Below are 8,762 nucleotides of genomic sequence, written 5' to 3' on the forward strand. Positions count from 1 at the left end.
TCAATTTTGGCCCCATTTTTGTGGCCAATTTTTGCGAAACACATGCTGAAAATGTAATGAATGCGTCACTGCATTCAGAAATAAAAATGTCAGCAATTTTTTGACAAATTAGTCAGCAGTGAACAAATTTCCGCTTTCGAATTAGGTCCTAATGGCTGCCAGTGAAGTACGAAGTACTAGGAAATGCAATTGTTGCGTAATTGAATTTTTTACAGTTGTAGTGGGCGTTTTAGGTTATGAAATTGTAAAAATTAGGCTGCCTAAAGTCTAGGAGGTTTGCACTTTTTAATCTTCAATGCGTGACGCTCGCTAAGGAAATCGAATTGCTCTAAGTATATAATTTATGAAAAGTTTTGATGTTCAATCAATTTTTCTACTAAAAAGGGAAATCTACTGACCAATTTTCTGAAGGATTATCTAAGTTTTGGAATTATTCAATATCCACCTTACAAGCATAGGAGTTTTCCATTTCCAACCCGCAGTTCCTATTTTGACTCATATGTATACAAGACAACACATTTGTTCCAAACCTGTCTCTTTTATGTAACTTTTTTACAGTGACTTGAGAACGTTGCTCAGGCAATTTGCAGATTGATCGATAATTGCGAAAAGGCGTCCCTTGTATCCTTGCAGGATAGTTAGGGAATAACTACCCACTGTAGGAAAAATTGGCAACAACAAACGTCGATGAGTGACGGGAAAAAAAACATTTCAAAGATTGCTTTTTGATGTTATCATTCGTTTCATGCATATAACAGAAAAATTACATCAGCAAATGTGAACATTTTAGAGGAAAGAATCTCATACCGATTTATAAATAATTTACAATTAATTTAGATTTATAAATAATTTATAATATATTGTTGCACCAACGTTAGGGTCTCACCACTCAGTTAAGTTCATTTTGGTACTTCTACAAGGAGCAATCATTATGCTTTGTTAAGTCACACGAACCTCATAAATGATCTCAGTTAAGTAATAAATAACATAAAAATATGTGTCATGCAATTAGGCCTTCATAAATTTTTTCGCTTTTTTTCACGAACTGCAACCACAATTCCGAATTTCTGAACTCTTTGAACTCGTACAATAATCGTTCTAGGAAATACATTATGACATCATTTATGATCTTTTTATGACTACTAAGAAATAGCAACTGTGAAAATTTGCAGCTATAGTGCTGTACGTTATTCTATAGCCTTTATAAAATTGAGCAATGTTTGTCATATCAACATACATTGTTTATTGCTAAGCAATTACTTAGCTGATGATTAAGTTAGTCATCAATGTTGTTGTTTAAGACATCAGTCAATAATACTTAATTCACAAACGTTTTCGATATAGTTATTGTCATTTTACAAATGCAACTTAAAATTTATTTTAACAAATTAAAATAAATTTTTTAAAATGATTTGAGTTCTTTTATGAATGAACTGAACAAAAACGAAATTTTTGGGAAAGAGTTTTTTAGTCATAAACGGCGTCAAAACAGCAATTAAACGCAGCACACAAAGATTTCTGCTAGAACGGAAAATAAACAGAAAACAGACAAAGAGGTCAACTTTATAGACAGAATAACTGAAAAGTGAGTTTGTTGTTATTGTTCTATCTCGCTGCAAATGTCTGAAATTTCGCGTTGACGTAACTTAACGCATTCATTCCTTGAACAAAACATACATGTCAATGCAGTTCAACACAAAATGAAAGTTGAAAATAATGTCTCAACTGAAATACAGTTCTTATTTTACAGCAGTGAAGTGAAACAGTTTCATGACTTGGTAAATCCAGAAACAAACAAGAAACATATTGCTCAATTGAGGAGAAATTAGAAATGCAAACCAAGTTTGCACTAGAACTTGATACTACTTTTTGACGTACCCAATAACTGAATTAAGTCAAAAATTAGATAGTGTCTCACAGAGAAACAAAATCTGATTTTTTAAAGTTTTAGGCTCAATGTACACTAAAATTTCCCTAGAAGTGAGATACTAATAGTTCATTGAAGATTCTATTTATTATTGTTCCGAACTCATGTAATGACCACCCCCCCCCCCCCCCCATAGTTATCAGAGGAATATACGAGTAGTAACTTTCGAAAGTCTTCGAAAAGTAGATTATTTCTGTAACGAGAATATTCCGAATTTCGTAACCTCTGAGAAGATATGAGGTTTTTAAAAATCTACGCTTTCCTTAAGAAATTAATGAACACGGACGAACTTAACGATAATTTCTGGTTACAAGAAGAAGTTGTTCTCAGATTTGGATTTGTGCTCTTTATTATTCCAAACTAATTTCACACAAGGAGGCTCAATAATTTGCGCTTGCACATGATGGTCCGACCTGAGCTCATCAACTTTTTTGACTTAATTGTCAACCAAATGAAGAGATAACCAAAAATAGATATTTGAGTTTAAAAAAATTGTTGCACACCCAAAAAACTAATTTAATTACATAATGCCAAGCCTCATTACAGCGTTCACGAGATCTGCCATTGAAAAGACAACGAGAAAAAAACAAACAGCAAAAAAAGCAAAAACAAAAATTCCACGCAAAAAATCAATATCTAAAACCAAAAGAACCTAGTAACAACGCCAAGTGCAATCAGACAAAACCTTAACTTCACAATCTTAATTTTTCTTAACTGCACAGCAGATGGGACTTTTCTTTAATGAGTCTTGCTAAAAAGTCGACAAAAAGAAGAAATAATGAGGCGCGATTCAAAAAATTAAAAAGCAACGTTTTTGAAACCAAAAATTTCAAACTTAAGGTTTTAAGATTTCAAACAAAGCTTTTAAGGACATAATTCTGGATAATCTTACTTAAAATTCATTAAAAACCAATTGGACCTGTCCCTGGTTAGACTATGGCATAGAAACAGAAAAAAGCTGAAGAAAAACTAAAAAAATGCAAACAATTGGCGAGAACAATTCATTGAAGCCATTAAAATATTGTTTTTTTCTTTATATTGTTCTATATTTCAAATGTTATGCTAATTTCGCTAAATTTATATTGAAAGATAAAATGAGGTCATTTGCGCCTCATTTGAAATTCATTGGCATCCGTTATTACAAAAATGTAATAAAAAAGAGAGAAAAAAACACGAAAATTGACCACTGACAAAGCCTTTACGAAAACGCATATTGTTCAAAAAAAAAATCAATTACAACAATATTAATATACTTGTTAATTTTTGAATCATTGAATGATGAGAATAAGGAAAAGAACAAAAAATTGCAATCATGCAATCCATCATTCATGCAACGCACTATTAGAAGCTCATGAAACCTCTCAGCTTTTTATTACAACAAGAAGAATTAAAAACCAGAAAAAACATCAAAATCAATTAAATTGATAGAGAAAAGTGTCGAAGCCATTAAAACAGAATTTTTCAGTAAAACACACACAAAATTTTTCATTTTAAGTTAATTTTTTTTAATAGCAATGGGATTCTTCCTTTTCAAAAAAATGACTTTAAAAATCAACAAATATGAACAAAATTATTAAAATCACGAAATTTTTGAGAAAAACCTTAATATCAACGTCATTGAATTCAAATGTTTTCAACGGAAATCAATAATTACGCTGAGCCAATGGGAAGGCAATGATGTCTATCATTCATAATTCATCACGAAGACATAATAATTCTTGTGGCTACAAAAACAACAAATACAGTCGAAAACCAAAATCTCAATAGCAAATTGCGAGAAAAAATTCTCGAAGCCATTTAAAGCATAAGCCTTTTCTCTTAACATTTTATCTATGGTTCATCGAACGTCTTCTCTGAGCCAAAGGCAACTATCGAAACTCGGATGTTCTCATATGATTTCAAAAGGAGTCAAAAATTTTTCATGCAGTTTTTTTTTAAAAAAACTATGAAAACTCGTGGCATTGATGTAATAAAACCAATAGTTAAGGATTAAACCACTCACCAGAATATTTTTGTTTTCAGTAGCGAAAAAAAAGTCCAGTCATTTTTGAGACTGACTTACAGTTCACAACAATGAGTTAAAAATCGGTTATTATTCAAACAAATTTTTGAAAAGCTATTTTTAGAGTCTTAACACCCATTAGCTGTCCACTTAAAGCACTAGACAGGTTTAGCTAATGCTCAATAAGAAGCCTTTTAATCAAAAAGGCTATGCCATGGGACTATTACATTTCGTAAAATCTCAGAAAGAAAATCAAAACTTCATTGAAAATTGCGAAGACTTAAAGTTGAAGCCGAAAAACAATTGTAAATGACGTTTTTTATTAACGGAAGCCGATATGAAAAGTGACTAGTCGGTAAGTGGGTTTAAAAACAACAAAAGAATTTTTAAAAAAAATTAGCCCTCAAAATCATTTCAATTCTTTTATAGTAAACTTTCCTTTGAGACCAGAACTAGCCATTTTACCCCCCTGTGTCTATAAGAAACACCAAATTGATTGTTTTTGTTGTGCGAAATGTAATTTTGATTTCATATTTTTAGAGAAAACATCTGAATATGAACAAAAATTACGTTAAAAGTGAACAAAATCATGCCAAAATCAGGCTTCAATTACTCCTCGAAACAAAAACAAAATTTAAAAAGCTCTTAATTTTGAATTCTATGTTGGGGCAGCTCTATAATGATACCACTACAATTTCTCCACCATAAATATATGCAGCGGCCAAAGTTGACTCAACAAAAAAACCATTTGAGTATATAGTTCCTCTCAGCCCCCCCCCCCCCCCCCCCCGTCACAAGTGGGGTAAGAGCAATAACTTGAAGACAAGTTCAAGATTGAGAAAAAAGACACGTAAAGCGCAAAAGCAATGGTGTAGAGATGCATTTAATCGAGCTTTACTAGTCTAAGAAGTATTTGAAGCTGCAATTTGACAGAGAGAGACAAGTTGTACGCTTCACTGCTGTCTTTGGGTACTTCTTTAACACGCCGTTGACTTTCTTAAGATCAATAACTTTCTGCAATACTTCATGGATTTTATTTCTTATTTCTAAAGTTATTTTTTAAATGTTTAAGATAACAGCAAAACAGTACATATTTTAAATTACTAAATTTTTTAATAGCAAACAGGTGGTTTCAAAGTAAAGCAATTAAACATAATGACTTTGACACAACCAATACTTCAAATAAATTCATTCAAATTAAAAAAAAAATGGTTATCAGATTTAATGTCGCTCAGATCAATAATTGGTCAGGATTGTTTGATTTTACTGAAGGCAAGAGACAAAATTGAGCCTGGAAAGAGCAAATTTAACTTCACACAGCAAAACAGCGAACCAATTGAGTTTTTCTTAAAAAATGCCGATATACCTTTTGGGAATTCTCCCTCAATAGTTACAATGTGATCCCCATTTTTGAGCAATTATCGTCGAGGAGGCAATGTTTTTGTTCATGTGCCGCATAAAGTGCGTCTCAAATTCTAGCCGCAGAAGTGAGAAAGTCAGATAGCAGCGGCGAAATAACAGTTACATCAAAAAAATCAGATTTTGTGGCTTTGCAAGTTGGGACAAAGATATCTTCGGGGCCCGTTTGACTTTCTGATATAAGATTCTTTTCTTCAAATTTTGTTGCCACGTTCGCAGAGGAGCAGGTAGATTTTATTTTATCTCAAGTCTGGTCGTACTTTGCAATTGTGTCTCCTCGCCAAGGAGACGCAATGGCATGATCACCATAGATGTCCACACCTACTTCTCTACAGAACAGGAGTTTAATTTTTCCGTCTCAGACAGGAGCACCCAACCTGTTTTTTCACTAATGGCTCTAAACTTATTTGATTCCGTTCAAAGCCCCAGAGCTGGACTGGCGCGAAAAAACTACCATGGTCCAGCATGACGACAAGACAATAAAACAGATCGAGTGAAATCTATTTCAGAAGCTTGAATCTCTTCTGGGACATTTTCCTTATGAAGAGTTTCATGGAGCGTTTTTTGTGAACACCAATTGGATCCTAAAGGTAGTAAAAATGTAATTGCACTAAATTAGTGTAACGATCCTGAGCAATTGCAGGTTTTAGGTCTTTAGGCGGTTATTTTCGAAAGAGTTTCTTCGTAGGAAAAAACAGAATTATCAAAAGTAGCCTTAAACTGATATTGGTTGTGTATAATAAAAAGATCTGATAGGTTGATCGATAGGATTGCCTGAACCAAGATTCTTCTGGAAGAAGAGTAAAAAAGGTGTTCTCAAGTTTTTCGCTCTATTGGGAAACATTTTTCCAGGGAGATATTAACTAGAATGGAGTGGTTTGGCAACGCAAGCAGAACAACTTTTTTGGGGGGCCAATGCAGTAGCGTAAGATACCTAAGACGCCCCTAGTGTCTTTTAGTTAGTCCAATTTCTTAATTAGTCAATTATTTTATCATTAATCCCACTCATCAGGTGATTCCAACAATATTGAACCAATTATTCAAACAAAATTCCCGCTGTTTGGACGAGTAAGTAGTGTAAACAGTAAACTAGAAGACTCTTGCTAATATATTGCACGCAAATCCCCGAATGGCGATAATTGGTAAGGATTGGTTGAGATTACTGAACGTGAGAGACATCTTTGAGCATGGAAAGGGCTATTTTTACTTTACACAGCCCACCACTTGAATGTTTTTTTGAAATTTGCCGACAAACCTTCTAAGACTTCTACTGCAATAGTTATAAGGTGGTCCCCATTTTTGAGCAGTTATCGTCGAGGAGGCAAAATTTTTGTCCATGTGCCGCATCAAGTGCGTCCCATCTTTTTGCCCGCATAGTTGGAAAAGTTAGATTGCAGCGACAAAGTGAAAGTTACATCAAACGCAGCAAGTTTTGTTGCTTTGTAAGTTAAGACAAAGATGTGTCCGTGGCCTGTTTGACTTTCTGATATAAAATTCTGTTCTTCAACTTCTGTTGACACGTACGCAGAGGAGGAGCAAGTAGACATTATTTTATCTAAAAACTGGGAGACGCAATTGCAAGATCAACAAAAATGTCAAAAACTCCGGCTATACAGAACAAAAATTTCATTTCTGCACTGTAGACAGGAGGACCCAATCTGTTTTTTTTTCACTAACTCTAATCTCAGTTGATGCCGTTCAATGCTTCAGAGCTGGACTGGCGAGAGCAAGCAACCAAGGTCCAGCATGTCGAACAGACAATGAGACAGATCGAGCGGATGCTTTTTAAGAAGCTCTTATCTCTTCTTGGAGTTTCATTATAAACAGCTTCTTGGAGAGTTTTTTGCATCAACATTTGGAGTCTAAAGGAACGAGAAAATGTAATTGCAATTAGCTGGTGTGAAGATCCTGAAAATTTGCAGTTTTTGATCTTTGTTCGGTTATTTTTCAAAATTTTTTCATCAGAGGACAAAACAGAACCAAAGCAGGTAGCCTTAAACTGATCTTGGCAATGGTAAAGACACAGACTTGATGGTTATCGTTGCTTGAGTCCAAGATTATTCTGAAATTACAGTAATAAAGGTGTTCTCAAGTTTTTCGCGCTATATGGAATCGAATTTTTTTAGTGAGTTAATAAGTGAAATAGTGGGCGTTTGGCAACGCAAGCAAAACATTTTCGGGGATCAATACATTAACGTAAGGTGCCTGAGACGCACCGAGGTTCATCGAGGTAGTCCAATTCCTCAAGTAGTCGATTATTTTCCCTATAGTTTTGTTAAGTTTCACGGATAATTCTTCTGCTGAACCTGTTGCTGCGCCAAAAACCTCAACGCCAGATTTATCTTCATAAGTTTCTTTATCGAGTCTGCCTAACTCCACTGTAAACGAAATTTCGCATTTATCGGCGCTGAGGTAGGAGTATTAATCAGTTCCAAGCTCACATAAAAGGCTCCAGGATGCAATGAGATCGTCTTCTAAGCCCATCTGGACGCCGTCCTCTAGATGACAGGATGGGTGGTGTACGTTTGGCAAAGAATTCTGACTTTTTTCACTGATGGGCTAGAGCGTGAAAGAAAAAGCGTGCTCAATGGGTTGCCTCTTTGTACTCTGATGATTAGAAATTTGTCACAAAACCACTGATTGTGTTAAGACTAACAGAAATTGGTATGAGCGGCAATACCCGGCCTTGTACTAGCAACTGCTTTCAGCAATCTGCTGCGTTAGCTTAGTCCATTGTTCGTGGTCCCTTTTGATGTGAGTGAACAACAATTTCACAACCAATAATTTTTTTCAAAAAATTGTTGATTAGTTTGAAATGCGTTTTTGTTTTGTTTGGATGGATAAGCCAGCGCTATAGGATCTATTTCGTGTAAAAATGTGGGACTGTTTAAAATTATAAAGGTCTGCATTAGGTAGGTGCTAGTTTTGATTACAATGAGACTTCTTTGTTCAAAAAAATTTTAAATTACTTCTTGTGATTTACCGCATTGAAGGCTTGTCTCTTTGTCAATGCATGCTAATAGTGAGGAAACCTTATCTCTTTGAAGTTGTTTATATTTTAACACTCGTCAAACATTCAATGACCACTTGTAGGTTTTGTAATTTACGGCAGCACTTATATTGGAACAGTTACGGAGTTTTTTTGTTTTGTTGGAATTTGATGATCTTTTATATTAATCCGTTTTTAAGTGTCTCTGTTTTACTACTACAAGTTTTATTATGAAACTTGTTTTGTTTTTAGCATATTCCACTTATAGCACTGTGAAATAGCGGCTTTCACATTAAATTCTCTGGATGTTTATTCGGAAATCTATCTTTTTTTCTTAATTTTTCAATAAAGCTTTTTTAATGCGTCGCATTTTTATCGAATGAAGTTTACTTTGAGTTGCATAACAATTGCGTTGAGCGTTTCTG

The sequence above is a fragment of the Convolutriloba macropyga genome, chromosome 5 (assembly GCF_964194025.1).
Source record: "Convolutriloba macropyga chromosome 5, txConMacr16.3, whole genome shotgun sequence".
In the NCBI taxonomy this organism is placed as follows: Eukaryota; Metazoa; Xenacoelomorpha; order Acoela; family Convolutidae; genus Convolutriloba; species Convolutriloba macropyga.